Raw genomic sequence first — 17,794 nt, 5'->3', positions numbered from 1 at the left:
ACAAACCTTCTCAATGTACTTTGCTATTTTTTTTAAATGCCTGTGTCTTTGTTTCATTTATTGTGCCGTGCTCAGGACTCCTTGCGTCCATGTGTTCAAGTGGTGATGTGCAGTCTGCTCCATCTTTCCTAGTTACGTCCCTCTTGCTGTGTTGAGACACTGACAGAGCCTAGCTGGGGAAGAAGGGCTTATTCTAGCTTCCACATTAGAGTCCATCCCGGAGGAAAGTCAGGACAGGAACCTGGAGGTAGGAACTGAAGCACGGAACTTTTTATTGCCTTCTTTGCTTTCTTCTACAGCCCAGGATCACCTACTTCCCAGGAACGGTAGTGCCCACAGTGAGCTGGGCCCTCCTACATCAATCCACAGATATGCCCACAGGCCAGTTCCTCAGCTGAGGGTCCCTCAATCCAGGTGACTCTAGCTTGTGTTAGGTTGGTATGTTCGCACCCCCTTCCCAATAGCCATCCACACTGCCCCAAGGTTCCCAATACAATAGCCACACACTGATCATCTGTCCCACGTCTCCTGTGGACTGCGTGAGAGTTTACCTGGGATAAATGTCTTTTCGGTCTATAAAATACATATTATAGTTCTTTTGGGGAGGGGGTTCAAGACAGGGTTTCTCTAAGTTAACAATCCTGGCTGTCCCGGAATTCTCTCTGTAGACCAGGCTGACCTCAAACCCACAGATCCGCCTGCCTTTGCCTCCCAACTGCTGGGACTAAAGGTATGCACCATTATGCCCAGTTCATATTATAATTCTCATTATTCACGTGTTTTGACATAATGGATAATTTTACCACATCCCAACAGGCAAAAACTAGTGACTTTTGTAACAGTTACAATGGACTGCAACCATATATGTGAACAGCTGGTGTCACCACCTGCACTTCCAGCACGTGGAAGACTAGGGCCAGAGGACTGCTGGAAATTCAGGGCCAGCCTAGGCTACAAGGTAAGTTTGAGGCCAGCCTGAGCTACATAGCAAGACTCTGTCTTCGAAAAACAAAACAAACTGGGCATGGTAGCACACATCTATACAATCCCTGAATTTGGGAGGTGATGGCAGGAAGGTGAGACACAAAGGCATCTTCTGGGTAGCAAGTTCAAGGCCATCCTGGGCCACTGGCTCACATAACAAAGAAGAAAGAAACAGAAACTGAACATATTCCTCATGCCAGAAAAATGGTTAAGAATCTTGATGTCTTGGTTTTATTTTATCCCAGAATCCTTTCAGACTGGATTTCAGGAGAAGGGCTAGTTTCCCACGAGAACCATTGAGCAATCTCAAATGCAATTGCAATATCCTCTGGGCCTTCCTTGACTGTTTCTAAAATGTCAGCAGTTACATTACTTCTCACGCTGCTGGATCTTTAGCTGAAATTCTTCCAGGCTAAGTAAGCCCCAAACCAAAAGTCAGTTTTCAGGCAATGGTCAGCCCTGAAAACACACACACAAGTGACATCATAAAGACTGAGCAAGGTGGATTTATGTATTTAGAAATATATTCATGGCAGGGCAGGGCAGTGCAGTGGTGGTGCACACCTTTAATCCCAGCACTAGGGAGGCAGAGGCAGGTAGATCTCTGTGAGTTCAGTAACAGCCAGGGCTACAGATCAAGTTTCACTACAGTCAGGGTGGTTACAAAGAGAAACCCCTGGCCCTTTATGAGTCGCCGCCAAGATGGCCGAAGTGGAGCAGAAGAAGAAGCGGACCTTCTGCAAGAGCACCTACCGCAGCGTGGACCTGGACCAGCTGCTGGACATGTCCTAGGAGCAGCTGATGCAGCTCTACAACCCGGCAGAAGCGATGCCTCAACAGTGGCCTGCAGCGGAAGAAGCACTCGCTGCTCAAGCGCCTGAGAAAGGCCAAGAAGGAGGCGCTGCCCATGGAGAAGCCCGAGGTGGTGAAGACCCACCTGCGGGACATGATCATCCTGCCCGAGATGGTAGGGAGCATGGTGGGCGTGTACAACGGCAAGACCTTAAACCAGGTGGAGATCACCTGGAGATGATCGGCCCCTACCTGGGCGAGTTCTCCATCACCTACAAGCCTGTGAAGCACGGCCGGCCTGGCATCGGCGCCACCCACTCCTCCCGCTTCATCCCCCTCAAGTTGCTGTGGCCAATAAAGACTCATGTTAAAAAAAAAACAAAAACAAAAAGCATTTTACTGGTTTAGTTAGGGCAATGAAATTATCCTCTCTGGACCCCAGTTTCTTTGCTGAAACAGAGGTCGCCTTAGGCACTGGTATGAGATTTAAATGTTGTACAACGTTTATGATATGTTACATGATGGAGGACCTAGAGCCTTCTTTTCCTGGAGACACTCAGTGAGACAATCATTGTGGTGGTTTATTTGGACGTTCTGGTCAGAACCAGCCCATTCCAGTTCCTGCTCACTTTTTTTTATATTTATTTATTATGCATACAATATTCTGTCTGTGTGTATGCCTGCAGATCAGAAGAGGGCACCAGACCTCATTACAGATGGTTGTGAGCCACCATGTGGTTGCTGGGAATTGAACTCAGGACTTTTGGAAGAGCAGGCAATGCTCTTAACCACTAAGCCATCTCTCCAACCCCCTGCTCACTTCTTTAGATGCACCGCCTTGTGTGTCCTTCACAAAACACACGGCCTCTGACCCTATGCCACGACCCTCCTGCGCTTGCCCATTGCTTTTGTCCTTAATGTAAATACATTTATTTTGTCTACCCAGTTAGACTAAAACTGGAGGGAAATAACAGTGTCTGTGATTTACTTTGTATCTCAGAAAGCCTTTCGTAAGTCCTGGGACACAGGACACACAGGCAGAGTATTCTTCTGTTGTCACAGTTGATGAAGGACTTTTGAAGGTTTGCCAGCATAAGAAATGGGTTTCTGTTTTGTTGGAGACAGAGACTCAGGCACCCCAGTCTCGATCCGCTCTCTCCAGGGCAGAGGATGACTCTGAGCTCCTCCTCCATCTAAGTCTCGGGATTGGAGGTGTGACTCACCACACAGTGCAATAAAAACATCTTTACTTTTCCTTAAAGATTTTTTTGATCATTTACTTGTTTTGGATGTATGAGAGTTTTGTTGGTGTTTGGATGTATGAGGGTTTTGTTGGTGTATGTATGTATGTATGTATGTATGTGCACCATGTATGTGTCTGGTGCCAAGAGGGCCAGAAAAGGGCATCAGATCCCCTGGAAACTGAGTTATAGATAGTTGTGAACAGCCGTGTAGGTGCCCGGAAACCAGATCAGCAGGCAAAGTTGTCTGCCAACAAACCTGACAACCTGAATTGGTTCCTGAGTTTCTGGGACCCACATGTTAAAAGGAGAGAATTGACCACCATTGGCTGCCTGCTGATCTCCAGACATAGATGGTGTGGGAGGTCCTTCTGTCTATGTGTCGCTTTTATTGGTTAATGAATAAAGCTGTTTCAGCCAGTGGCTTAGCAGAATTGGGCAAGGTGGGAGTTCCAAGCAGATAGAGGAAGAGAGAGTAGGCGGAGTCAAGGAGAAGCCATGTAGTTGCCTGCAGGAGACAGATGCACCAGAATCTTGCCAGTAAGCCACAGACATGTGGAGATACAAATATAATAGAAATGGGTTAATTTAAGATATAAAAGTTAGACAGAAATATGCTTAAGCTATTGACCAAATAGTATTGCAATTAATACAGATTTTTGTGTGATTATTGCAGGAGTCTGGGCAGCCAGGAAATGGACAAGCAGCCTCCCCCTAACACATAGACATAGACAAATACATATAATTTAAAATCAAAATAAAGGCTAGAGAGATGGTTCAGTGGTTTAGAGCCCTGGCTGCTCGGAATAAGCAGAGATCACCTGGAGCAGTGTCTTAAAAAGCACAGGCTTGAGTCGCCCTGATTAGAAGGTGACCTCACCCTTATACTAGCTGAATGCCCCTGGGTGAGTCTTTCCACATCTCTAAACTGTATGCTCTTCATGTGTCAGTCAGGCTTGGTCACCTCATAACCCGGGACAACCAGAGAGGTTAAATAAGAAAACACAGACGAGAGGGCTGCAGAGGTCACACATAGCACCAGACACAGTTTCCTGTCATGACCAGGATGGATCCTGGGCTGCCATGTACTCCTTAGGGCTGGGAGGGAGCTCCAAACCAGGACCCAGAAAGGAGAGCATACGTCAGACAGGCCTTCTGACAGGATACCCTTTGCTCTACAAAGGAGCAGATGGGAGGAGGATACTCACCAGGCTCTGGGCCCTGAGGAGCTTTCTCTCCCCGGAGCCAGCCCAGCAGGTTTGGCTCTGGTGAACAAGTCTGAGCTGGACAGACCAAGCAGGAAGTGCCAGTTCCTGCTCTGTGTGACTCGATCCTGAGCTTCTGAGCTTCTGGTAGCATAACCTGTCCTGCCCGAGGGGGAGAAAGATTCCAGCAAACTGGCCTGACAGCCCAACGCTGTCTCAACCTCGTCAGGGAGGCTTGTGTTCTGAAGCTGGAATTTTGAAGCTGTCTTGGGAGCCACCTTGGAGACTGCTTTCCTTGTCACTTGTTTCTGTGACCATGACGGCTCCAGCCTACGATTTCTCCATTGCCTGTAGCCCCCTAAGCGAAGAACCTGACTGGCAGATGTCACCAACTCGTTCAGGCCTCTTCTCTGGGTCCCAGGTTTGTATCTGTCGAGGAAGCGTTTGGATTCAGGAGGCAGGCATCATAGTCTTGGATCTGTTACCGAGAGAACACAAATGAGAATCAGTTACCAAAACAAACAAGCATGCCCTGTCGCTTCCAATTCTAGAGAATGGAATCTTGAGGGGAAACACAGAGGGAAGAAGAGATGGTTTTTAAGACAGTCTGTATTCTACCCACATGTCCCCAAGAAGGGAAGCCCAGGGTTTTCCCACTCGGGACTTGAGGGAAGTCCCCAAGCCTGGTCCTCAGCTGATCCAGGTGCCCCTCCATCTAGATGTCATCAAAGAGAAGAGAGATTTGGTACTAGGGACTGGTGTAGTTTAGTGGAAAAAGAGGAGAGATCTGGGACTAGGGATTGGTGTAGTTTAGTGGAAAGAGACGAGAGATCTGGGACTAGGGATTGGTGTAGTTTACTGGGAAAAGACAAGATATTTGGGACTAGGGACTGGTGTAGTTTACTGGAAAGAGATGAGAGATTTGGGACTAGGGACTGGTGTAGTTTACTGGCAGAGAGAGCTCTTGCCCGGCACATGCGAGGCCTTGTGTTCAGTCCAGCACAGAAACAAAACACCCACAACGGTAACAAAGCCACACAGGGTCCTGGGTGACAGCACTGTTTACGTTATTACTGGGGAAGTCAGCTGAGGTCCAGACAGTACTGGGGACCTGCTCAAGGCCTTCTATAGAGCAGTTTCCGGGCTGAGACGTAGACACAGTCTAGGAGAAGAAAGCAATTTTTCACCCGACTCACCAGGTTCCCATCTATTCGCCTTTTGGTTAAGTTGGACAGCCTGTGAGTGCCATGAAGAATTTAGTGGGTTTCACATCAGAAGCCCTGGCTCCCCCAAGGGCCTTCCTGTCATCTTGGATTACCCCTGGTGTGCTTGTCTAGAAACCCCACGCGGTTCATCTTTAGTTTCAACATCTATGAGGAAGGAGAAAAGAGAGTCCGTGTGCCAGTTAAAAGTCACCCTTCGGATCTCTGTCAGCCCTGGCGAAAATAAATAATCGAGGGGTTTTCGGGAGCTACGGAAAGGTCAAAGGTTTGCAGGTTTAGCGTTTCGTGGGAACATGCGCACGTTTGGCCCAGCCCCAAGTGCCTGGTGGACCTGTTTGACAGGTAACAATTAGAGAGGAAGGGTTTGCGGGGCTGGAATGCGGCTGGAGAGGCCGTGGTGGGATCTGGTTTACCTGCTCGGTAGGTGGGGCCTGCTGCCCCGACAGGCATGTGCACGCACGGCATTCCAGAGAATCGGTTTTCTTTCAAAGCCGGTGATGACTGCAGGGCACAAGAGGGTTGGGTTGAGCCCTGGCTGGGAGCCGTTAGCAGTCTACAAGGTAAAGAAGCAAAATAAATAGTTCCCTAAAGACAACTCGCGGAAGAGACTGCAAAGGCATTCAGAACTTAAAAAAAAAAAAAAAAAAAAAAAAAAATGTGGATTTTTTTTTTTTGTCTTTTTTGTCTCAAAGCTTGAGAAACTCCAGACCGATATAAAATGACAGGATAATAGAATTGAAATGTCATGCTTCTCCTCTTCTGACTTTTTTTTTTTAATTCCATTTTAAAGAAGTGAGGCTTCTGTGGAAAACTTGAGAGGCTATCTTCCCCGACACAGCTAAACATGGTTCTTCTTCTCAGAGTTGCTGCAGAAGAGAATGATCCTTTTCTTCAATAAATTGTAGCTAACGTGCGGATTTCGAAAGTTACAAATATTATCCTGGGACTTGGGTTCGAATTCTTCTGAGTAATTCTTTCCTAAATGAGGAAGGCCCTGGATTCCACTCGGTCTAGTGAAGAGCGGGGAGGGACGGTTTCTGATAAAGCCTAATTTTAAAAAAAGTAGTTGAAAATAAACAGTTTCTCTTTTAAAGTGACCAGAGATTAGGGGACTAGGGTAGTGTGTGTGTGTGTGTGTGTGTGTGTGTGTGTGTGTGTGTGTGTAATACGGTACAGTGTAGAATCTATAGACATAATATGATTTCCTTCATTCAGAGGCATTAGGGGGCTGTAGGGTGTCTACCTAGCACTCGGGTCCATCCCAGTACCACACCCCACATCCTGCCTGTAATCTCTCAGCACCGGGAGGTGAAAACAGGCTCTGAAGTTTGAGGAAATCCTTGGCTATATTGTTTGAGACTAGCCTGAGTTACAGAAGCCTGCCTCAAAAAAACATAAAAGCAAAAAGAAGGGGGTGAGATTATGGTGACGTGAACTCCCCTGCACTGTATGCCTGGCTGATGAGAGGGGAGAAGCCAAACTCGGGTTATCTTTGATATGAGAATTATAATATAATGGGGAACTTGGCTAGGGCAAACTCCAAGCTCCTCGAGAATCTCCAAGTCACTTATCTTTTGCTTTTATTTACAAGTTGGTTCTCCAAAATCTCGGTCCCCTTCTTTCTCATCTCTTGTCACGGGGGCTATTTAGCCCACTCCTTTTGAGGGGTAGACACTTCCTGGTTTGCTAGGAGAGGCGGGAGTTCCGAAGCGCTCAGGCCAGTGGGCGCATGCGCACGCTCTCCATGGCCAGGCGAGAAGTGCCTTACCTGCTCACAGTCAATTCTAGCCAAGCAGAGGATCTTGCAATCCGACTGGCAGGAAACAGACAAGCCAACCCAAAATTAACTGTTGTGGACTCCTGCGAGTGGCAAAATGGCTGCCGATACAGCAACTCAACGGAGATAGTTTTTCATGGACCATTTACCCGAAATTCCAAATGTCATGAATGAAAAAAAAATTCAGAACAGTCTGCCCTGCAGTGATGGCACATGCCTTTAATCCTAGCTCTCAGGAGGCAGAGGCAGGTGGATCTCTGTGAGTTCAAGGCCAGCCTGGTCTACAGAGTGAGTTCCAGTATAGCTAGGGCTAAACTGAGAAACCCTATCTTGAAAAACCAGACCAAATAAAACAAACAAAAAGTCAAAGCCGTAACCGTGCTCAGAGGCTGAGCGCATCATGATCAGGGCTCGGACACCGGCTCCATCCCAACCCAGAAGCAAGCATGCCCAGCGACCCATGCTGCAGAGGACAGAGAGGCCTGGGAACTTATTCATGATCTTATGTCTGGTAGGTGGCAGAGCTAAGGCCTGACCACAGACAGCTGGTTCGTTCATTCAGAAAGTAAGCTGTTCCAAGGCAGGTGCAGGCCTTGGGTTATGAAAGATGTTAAATGAGAACCAAGTAGACCCTTCATAGAGTCTGATCATTACCTCAGACCCCAAAACTAGACCTCTCCACCTTCCCTTAGGTGGCTTCCTCCTCACATAAATACTCATGGATAATGCCCCCACCCACCCACCAGAGACAGGGCTGACCTTCACCCTCGCCCTGGCTACACCCTCAGCAGCTGGGTCTCTACAGGCAGAGGACGGTGGGCATTTTCTAGGGCAATGTAGCTCATTTATATCATAGTTCTGCTTTGTTTTATTTGTGAAGTTAGGGGAGTGGCCGATTAAAATTCCTGAGGCAGGGCTGGTGTGACTGCTGCTATTTGAGAAGGGTTAGAAGGTTGTGACCTGTTGTGTAATAACCTTTTTGTACACTGTGAAGATGTGTCTTTACTAAGGCACCTGAGGTATAGACTGAGAGCAAGACATAGAGGATGCTGGGAAGAAGAAGGGTGGAGTCGTCAGCTAGATGGGGAGGGAGACAGACAGGCAGGAGGACAGGTAAATGTCATGAGTCACGTGGCAGCACATAGATGAATAGAAATGGGTTAATTAAGTTATTAGAGCCAGTAAGACAAGCAAAAGCTATTGGCTGAGCTTTCATAATTAATAAGTCTGTGAGTTGTGATTGGGAAGCTGGTTGGTGGGACAGAAAAATCTACCTACAGTGACCTTGTTGGAGTCCATGTGGCCTTATAAGAGGGAGGGTGTTGGGGGCTGGAGAGATGGCTCGGAGGTTAAGAGCACTGACTGCTCTTCCAGAGGTCCCCAGTTCAATTCCCAGCAGCCACATGGTGACTCACAACCATCTGTAATGAGATCTGGTGCCCTCTTCTGGCCTGCAGCATACATGCAGGCAAAACACTGTATACATAATTAATAAATCTTTAAAAAAAAAAAAAGAGAGGAAGGTGTCACTGGGGTGCTTTGGTTTCAAAAGCTCATGCCAGGCCCAGTCCTTTCTGATCAGGGTGCAACTCTCAGCTGCTTCTCCAGTACTAAGCCAACATGCCACCATATTCTCTGCCTTGATAATAATGGATTTCGCCTCTGAAACTGTAAGCAAGCCCCAACTTAAATGCTTTCCTTCAAAAGAGCTGTGTGGCAGTCATGCGGTGGTGGTGCACACCTTTAGTCTCAGCACCAGGAGGCAGAGGCAGGCAGATCTCTGTGAGTTCTAGGGCAGCCTGGTCTACAAAGTGAGTTCCAGGACAGGCTCCAAAGCTACAGAGAAACCCTGTCTCAAAAAAAAAAAAAAAAAAGTTACCATGGCCATGGTGTCTCTTTGCAGCAGCAGCACAGTGACTTAGGCAGGGCACTTCTTAGGAATCTTGAAATCTTGAGGAAAAAAAATAATATTATGAAATAGTTTGTCCTTTTTATTCCCCCAAAGACAGCTATTGCCAATTCAAACAAACAAACCCATTTTGCTCATTAAGTAAAAAAAAAAACCTCCAAAGGTATTTTTTAAGATTAAAAATATTTTTTTTATTCATGTGCATGTGTCTGTGTGACATATGAGTTTAAGTCCCCATAGAGGCCAGAAGAGGGTGTTGGATCCCTTGGAGCTGGAGATACAGATGGTTGTGAGCCGCCCAGCATGGTTGCTGGAAACCAAACTGACCTCTTAACCACCGAACTACTTCTCCAGTGCTGCAAACTTGTCTCTTCAGAGAATGTAAGCAGTAAAGAAGACACTCGGACCAAGCATCTGATGCAGAGTTGAAGGAAGAGGCCATATGTTCTCTAAGATGGTGCTGCGGAGGGTCCACTACCCATCCTGCCCCGGGAAGAACTCTGGGGCTCCCATGTGAGAGTCTCTACACACTGTCTTCTAGATGCCAAGGTGTTTCTAAACTGGAGCCAAGACTCGCTTAATAGTGGGGTTTATTGGGGGTGCCCACATGCACGGGACCCATAGGAAGTCAGCCTCAAGAGCAGAGTCCAAACAGCTCTCCAGTGTGCTCTTCTGACATTTGCAACCCTTCCTTCATAGCACGGTCCCCTTCTTCGTACCTCTGTTCCCCTTTTCTGTCTCTGCTCCGTATTTCTGTTTATTGTCTACAAATGGCTATCCAGTAGTCAAATCTGCAAGTTCACTCAATGTCTTGGCTGAACCCCTGAGAGATACACTGTCTAACTCAGGTTCGGACCTGGACCATGCCAAGGTTACTAGTCTGTGGATGGGCTGCGCTTGAGAGCCCAGTTCTCATCGGGTCCAGGCCGACTCCACGCCAAGACTCTGAGCCTGTGGATGGGTTGCGCTTGAGAGCCCGGTTCTCATCGGGTCCAGGCCGACTCCATGCCAAGACTCTGAGCCTGTGGATGGGTTGCGCTTGAGAGCCCGGTTCTCATCGGGTCCAGGCCGACTCCACGCCAAGACTCTGAGCCTGTGGACGGACTGACTGTGCTTGAGAGCCCGGTTCTCATCGGGTCCAGACTCTGGCACCCGGTTTCTTACCTATTTAGCAGAAGTATCGATTGGTCAAGAAAGATTAGCGACTTCTACCTTCTTTTGTTTTGTTTGTTGTTTTTGAGACAGGGTCTCACTTTGTAGCTCAGTTGTCCTGAAACTCACTATGTAGATAGAGATTCTGCCTCCTAAGTGCTGAGATTAAAGACATGCGCCACTATGCCCAGCCAGACTTTTCGACTTCTTTTTTTTTTTTTAATATTTATTTATTTATTATGTATACAATATTCTGTCTGTGTGTATGCCTGCAGGCCAGAAGTGGGCACCAGACCTCATTACAGATGGTTGTGAGTCACCATGTGGTTGCTGGGAATTGAACTCAGGACCTTTGGAAGAGCAGGCAATGCTCTTAACCGCTGAGCCATCTCTCCAGCCCCTGTTTTACTAAGTCTTGTTTTATGATGGGCTCCTGCTATGCTGCCTAGGCTGGCCTTGAACTCACAATCCTCTTACCTCCCCCTCACCAGTTCTGGGATACAGGAGTGAGCCACCATATTGTTCAGTTACATTTAAAGAAGAGAAACTCCAATAGTTACATCACCACCTCGATTTCCTTACAAGGTGCTTCCTCTCGAAGAAGACCTGGTATCTACACATGGAAGCTGCCCTTCTGAGGAGACAGGAGTGACTTGAAGCGGCTGTCTTCAAGTAGCTGATGAGAAATTCCTGAGCTAGTCCTAAAGCCTTCTCTGATTTGCTTTCCAGTTGTACTAGGAGTGGGAAGAGAAGGTTAAGCCATGAGAGCAGAGAAAGAAGACAGAAGGGAAGGGGGTTAAACAGAACTGAGTGGAGACAGAGAGGGAATGGAAGGAGAAGAGCCAGCCAGGATCAAAGGAGAGCCAAGAGCTGGCGCTCCCGCCCAGAGTCAGGTCTCTTGAGCGGAAGGGGAGCAAGAGCGTGGAAATCCAGCAGGAGTACCAGGCTGGGTAGTCAGGTGAGAGAGCACCCACATTTGAAATCTTCCCCCGGAGCTCGAAGTCCCACCTCCTCTGGGCTCCTCTACTGCCAGCCACTACCCAGCCATGGCCCCGACCTGAACAGCTTTCGGTGGGAAGACTTGGAAGCTGGAGTAAACCGCACCCGAGCCAGAGAGGGTGGAGCATCTCAGAAGGGTTCTCTGACAGTGGGTTCTGAAAGTCGCCTACAGGACTGCCTGTAACTTGTTCCTGCCAGGGCTGAGTTCACACCACTCCAATTTGTTCTGGAATATTCCTTTGGCAGTGTCTCAGATGAAGTTTTCCACACATCTGTCTAAGCAGTGTGAGGGCGGATGGATTACCTGTAGACTGCTAAGGAGGGGGCTCAGGAGTCCAGGCCCAGTTTGGATCTGGCCCCCACTTCCAATCTGAGGGGCGGGGTGAAGCCTGTGCTAGTTGGCTGCAAAGGCCCCAAGTGGAAATCTTTAAGACAGGGGTGGTGTGAAGATGAAAGGGACTCCCGCAGGGAAAAAAAAACTCAACAGAAAACCAACTTTGTGAATGACTTTGTGTATTTTGAAGACTCAATGAGGCATTTTAAATAAAGACGGGAATAATTTAAATTAAGGCTATGTGGGACCAGTTCAAACTGGGCCATGAAAAGTGTAAAGCGTCCTCTCAGGATATTATTCACCCTATAAAAACAGAACGTATTTGTTCACGGTAAACATGTCAGAACAGCGGCCTGGAGAGCAAGTGTTGACTGGTCCCTGTCCAATCTGCCAATTTCCAGATAAAGCCTGCAAGAGGATAGGTGACACGCTGCCACAACATCGTACCGGGGGCCTTTCTCCGTCATCATTTCAGCAACAACACATGAGTCCATCAGTAAACGTTCAAGACACTGTTCCCATGACAACTGGACAATGCGGAACGGGGAAGCTCCATTTGACTCTAAAGACATTGCGATGTGCCTGGTCTGTCCAGCAGGACTGTGGGATAGAGTAATCTTATAGCTAAGGCTGGGTGGCGGCTCGGCTCATTCCTTTAACCCTGCACCCTGGAGGCAGAGGCAGGTGGATCTCTGTGAGTTTGAGGCCAGCGTGGTCTACAGAGTGAGTTCCAGGACAACCAGGGCTACATAGTGAGACCCTGTCTCAAGATCAAGTTACAGTTGAACCTGGACTGTTTGCAAGAAGAGTAGGTGCTCTCAACTGCTGAGCGATGAATTCAGTCTCCTGATTTTTTTTTTCTTAAATTAAATCACTTATTTTACCCAAATCGATTACCTTTGAATAAAATTATTAGTTTCTCCCAAGCGAATTTTATCTGTGAATTTATAGCTTTGAGGGGCTCAGCTTTTCTAAAATTAATTGAAATGCATAACTATTACATTGATCTTTAAAAAAAAGCTAAGTAGGTATTGTGTAGTTGTGAGTGAGTGCAGGGTGTACCTTAGTAAACCCCAGACTCTAGGGAGCTTTCTGGGAATCAGGGAAACCTGGCTGAGGATGCCTGATTTGTCTGGGCAGCGGGCCTGTGGGTGCTGGCACTGTCAGTAACTGGCTAATCAATCCTGAGCTAGTCATTATCATAGTGTCTCCAAAAGCTGCTCTGATCACGCCCTGAGCTTCTTCTCAATTATTTGTGACTTTCCAAGGTTTGTTTGCAGGACCTGGCACTTTGCCTGGCTGTGCCAGGAGCTGTGGGTCTCTAAATGCAGCCCCTTCTGTGCTTGCTTTCCTGGGGATATTACAAAATTAGCCTTAAGCTTCTCAGCCTGGCCGTGGAAGAAAAAAAAAAAAAAACTCATTTCTTTGCTTGAGTTACAGAGGGGAGAAAGGTCAAAGAGAAACAAAAAAAAATTTGTTGGGTGACTTTGAAGAACTGCATTTAACTGTACTGCCCTATCACAGTCTGCTAGCTTCCCTAGAATGTGTGAGAAAAGGGCAGACCTGGCCGACCACACCGCAGAGCCCAGAACAATGGTGCACGGTTAATCAGGTGCACATCTGCTCTCACTCCGCCTTTCTTTCCTCATCTGGGAAACGATGCGTTTGAGCAAGATCGTTTGTCAAAGTCTCTCAGGTTCCTGACTGCATGATCTCAGCTTGTCTTTAAAACGTTCTGGTTTGCAGCTTGATCAAATCCCTCCTGACAGAGCCAGCTTAGGAAACAATGGAGGTCGCTTTTCGGGACTCTGTTCTCTGACACTGTGCCGTGCAGATTCCTGTGAGTTTCCCAACCTCTGTCTGAGGCGGGACTGAGGGAGATGGCTCAGGGCCATGTGACTCACTGTGTGTTCACTGGTTGTCTGTCTCTGTGAGCTGCGTAAATCAGGGTCCATGTCGGGGGCACAACGCTTCAGTGCGTGGTTCTGGCGGCACCTTAGGAGGTGGATCGGCCTCCTTAAGCCTTGGCTCCTTTATCAGCCAATGTGACAAGGACAGATTGCAGGCTTTCCAAAGGCCAAGGGACAGATGCTGGGGTGCCTAGTGTCTTAAATATAGAAAGTACCAGAAAGGAGTCTGTCTCTACCACCGCTGCTGTGGGCTAAATTGTGCCTCGACCACTTGTATGTGGATGTCCTCATAGTGAGCTCAGAATGAAATCAATGCTGCAGCAATTCAAACATGGCTTTCCAGCTTCAGAACAGGGAAAGTAAATCTGTTGGTTAAGTCACCCCGTCTGCGGTGATTGTTAGGCAACTTTGGTAAATTCACAGCTCATACTGCACCCAAAGACAACGGTGATCTTGGCTTTCACAATACAATTTGATGCAGTGCAAATTCTAATTGGTCTTCATAATAAAAACCTGGAGTCAGATATTAGGGAGTGAAAGCTGGAAGATCAGAGGAGAGCAGCCAACCACTAGTTCTCTTTGAAATCCTCAGACTGAATGGGGTATCCTGTCTCTCCAAGTCCTCACACTGAATGCTCAGACTGAATGCCCCGAGCTCCTGTCTCCTCTTGCCTTATGTTCCTCTCTCTCCTCAGCCTCCCTAGTGCTGGGATTAAAGGCCTGTGACTCCCAAGTACTGGGATTAAAATTGTGAACCACCATTGCCTGACTCTGTTTCTCTTGTAGACTGGATCAATCTCGCATAGCCCAAGGTAGCCTTGAACTCACAGAGATCCTTCTGCCTCTTATCTCCCCAGTGCTGGGATTATAGATGTATGCCACCACTGCCTGGCCTCTATGGCTAACTAGTGACTTGCTCCACACTCTGATCTTCAGGGAAGCTTTATTTGTTAGAGCACACACACAATATCAGCACAGTTTGAAAAGAGCAGGTGGCGTACAGAAGGTGGGGGGGATAAGGTATTCAGAGGGAAGAAAAGGGAAGGAGGTGAAGATTCTAAACAGTACCAGGCCTGGCGACCTCAAGATGTCCTTGACAGCTAAGGTCAGATGGAGCATTTTCTTCCAGGGACAGCACACACAGTACAAGGACACCCTTCGCCACCAGGGACACAGCACCTCACCTCTAATAATGATGGAGAAAAAGTCAACCCTACCCAAAGCCAGGTGAAGAGCTATCCAGCGGGTGCAAACAGTGTCCAAGCCTTCATTTGTGCTGTCCAGACAACTTGAGAAAAACACATTCCACATTCCAGCCCGCAGAGGCAGTAGCATCGTTTGTATGGAGGCCCAAACAACCTGACTCCCCTCGCTTCAGCTATGAAAAGAATGGGAGTGGGGGAGGAGGGGCTGACTTGAAGCCCCTGTCCTGTGTGTGTCTGTTACAATGTATGGAGATAGGATTGTGACTGGCTGAACCTCACGTCTTCATCATTAATTTAAAGTGCATATCTCTAAATGAACCAGAATAAGCAAGGTGGGAGAGGCACAGCCATTCTCTGTCTGCTTGAAGGATTGCCAAGGATTAGTGAGCTCATGTCTGTAAAGCCATCTAGCAAAGACAACCTGGAGAGCGTGGAGATGCCACTGTCCTCTCCCCACATCTCTCAAATCTAAAGACATCCCAGAGTCTGCCTCAGGCTTCGATCTACCTAAATATCAGAGAACATGATTAAATGCTATTCTGCAAAAAAAAAAATGAAAAAAATTCTTCACTTTACTGATATGTGTGAGTGTGTCTGAGTGTCCACTCACGCGTGTGCAGTGCCTGCAGAGGTGGGAAGAGGACATCATACATAGACTCATACATAGATGCCATCTGCCAAACACAGGTGTTAGGTATTGAACTCTCTGCTCTGCAGGAGCAGCAAGCACTGAGCCAGCCCTCCAGCCCCCTGACATGGTGACTTTTAATTACTCACTCATCCATGGTTGTAAACCTTTATGGACTTTGTAATTTATTGACTTATTTATTTAGTGCTATTGCATGAGTCTCGAGTACGCTCTCTTCCACTGAGTTGCAAGCCTAACTCCTACAGAGGCATGTTAAATACTTAAGTGTTTTACCTTAGCTTTTAGTCCTTTCAGTTAGCGGAATATTATAGATTTACTTGTGTTCCTGCAAAATCTTTGTGATACTTTTAAAGATGCTATGTTGAAGTACAATTTACATACAACAAAATTTGCCCACTTGATAAATAATTCGATGACTTCTGGTAAATGTATAGACATATGACTGTCACCAAAAGCCACTTAAAATGTATTTTATGTGTACTGGTGTTTTACCAGCATGTATGTCTGTTTACTAATGTGTCCCCTGTGCCCAAAGGAGGAGATTCAGACAGATGAGAGTGGCCATGTAGGTGCGGGCAATATAACTTGGGTCCTGTGGAAGAGCAGTCAATGTTTATAACCACTGAGTCATCCAAAATCCACTCTTAAAATATCCCATCCCTCCCAAAGTTCCCCTGCTCTCTGAATTATAGTTCTGTATATTCTAGAATTAGTGTATGGCTTTTTTCACTAAGCACAATGTTTTGGTTTGGGGTGGTGTTGCTGTTTGTTTTACTAAGATAGCATTTCCCCTGGTAGCCCGGGATGTTCTCAAAAACATAAACTTCCTGCCTCCGCCTTCTGACTGCATACATCACGTTGCCCAGCTAGCAAACTGTTTTGTTTTGTTTTGTTTTGTTTTAAAAAAAAAAAAAACTTTCTATATGGCTATGCATCCTTAGTTTGCCCCTTTTCTCCACTGAATGAGATCTGATTTGTACAGATTATCACATTTTGCTTTTCTAGTCACAGGCAATAGACAAGTGAGTTTTTTCCAAATCTTAGCCATTGTGACGTCTGCAACCAGGAGCAGATGTCTTCGTGTGACTATTTGGTGAGTATCTTCTGTTTCTCTTTGTCAGCTAACTGGACTGAAAATGCCCAATCACCAGGTAACTGTTTTAACTAGTCTAAACAAAATGCTGTGGGCTGGGTGACCTGGAACACACCTTTAGTCCTAGCACTCAGGAGGCAGAGGCAGGAGGGTCTCTGAGTTCAAGGTCTACCTGGTCTGCATAGCAAGCTCCAGGACAACCAGGACTACACAGTGAGACCCTGTCTCAAAACAAACAAATAACAAAACAAAACAAAACAGAAAAGGTACCAAGCTGCTTCCCAGGTAGCTGCAGCAGCTACGCGCTCACCAAAAACACACAAAGGCCCAAGCTTCTCTATGTTTGTAACTGCTGTTTATTTAATTTGTAATCTGTCAAGAGAGTCTACAGCTTCATCTTCTTGCCTTTGTGATTACATGTGTGGTACCCAGAGGAACAGAGAGCTTTGTGCATGCTGGGAAGGCACCGCAGCTGCAGTGCACCCCAGCTCTCATGGCATTTTTCGAAGTAAGGTTTCCCTAAGATACTTGCTCTGCAGCCCAGGAAGGCTTGGAATGTGTGGCCCTCTTTTCTCTGCTTTCCTGTGGCCAGGATTCTACAGGGCAAGCAGCAGCACCAGCTTCCTTGTGTTTTCTCTCCACCCCAGCTTCTTTTATCAATTGTTAGCTTGCAAAGAGCATCCTTATATCTTGCATTGCTTGTTTCCTCTTGGTTTTACAATTTCTCCTGCCTCCTGAGGTCACAGAGTTGAAGAGCAAGCTTTGCCCCGGTAGTATTTTACCACTGACCTACGGCACCAGCCCTTGTTTTTGCTTTGTTTGCTTTGGTTGGTTGGTTTTGGGTTTTTCCAGGGTTTCTCTGTGTAGCCCTGGCTGTCCTCAAACTCACTCTGCTATACTGGCCTCAACGTCAGGAATCTGCCTGCCTCTGCCTCTCAAGTGCTGGGATTAAAGGTGTGTGCCACCACCTCCTGACTCAGAACCAGCCCTTGGTTGTATAATTTTTTAACAGGAACTATAAAGAGGATTACTGGCTCATGGTCTAGGCCTGACTTGCATAGAAGGAGCAGCCTTGAAAGCATGGCTTTCACTCCAGGGGCTAATTAATGTTGATTGGGTACTTACCGCCCCAGGCCAATCATTTACAGCCACCACTTAAGGGAATCTTCACTTTTACTCTTAGGTGGGAGTGACCCTCTTCACTGACCAGATGAGGGCACTCAATAGTCCGGCCCAGTTTGAGCAGGAGGGAGGTAGCTGATAGGATTGCAGCCCAGGACAGCTCCTTGCTCCCTGTTGCTCATTCACGGGCGGAGCCACT

At 47.2% G+C, this 17,794-nt stretch overlaps 1 pseudogene; it reads left to right on the top strand.

Moving 5' to 3' along the window:
• Nucleotides 1-1,686: 1,686 nt before the first annotated feature.
• The window catches only part of LOC130888811 (40S ribosomal protein S15-like), a 127,403-nt pseudogene continuing 111,295 nt past the window's right edge, over nt 1,687-17,794 (top strand).

The sequence above is a fragment of the Chionomys nivalis genome, chromosome 17 (assembly GCF_950005125.1).
Source record: "Chionomys nivalis chromosome 17, mChiNiv1.1, whole genome shotgun sequence".
Lineage (NCBI taxonomy): Eukaryota > Metazoa > Chordata > Mammalia > Rodentia > Cricetidae > Chionomys > Chionomys nivalis.
Note: the sequence above shows the minus strand (reverse complement) of the source record. Positions and strands in the feature narration are given on the sequence as shown.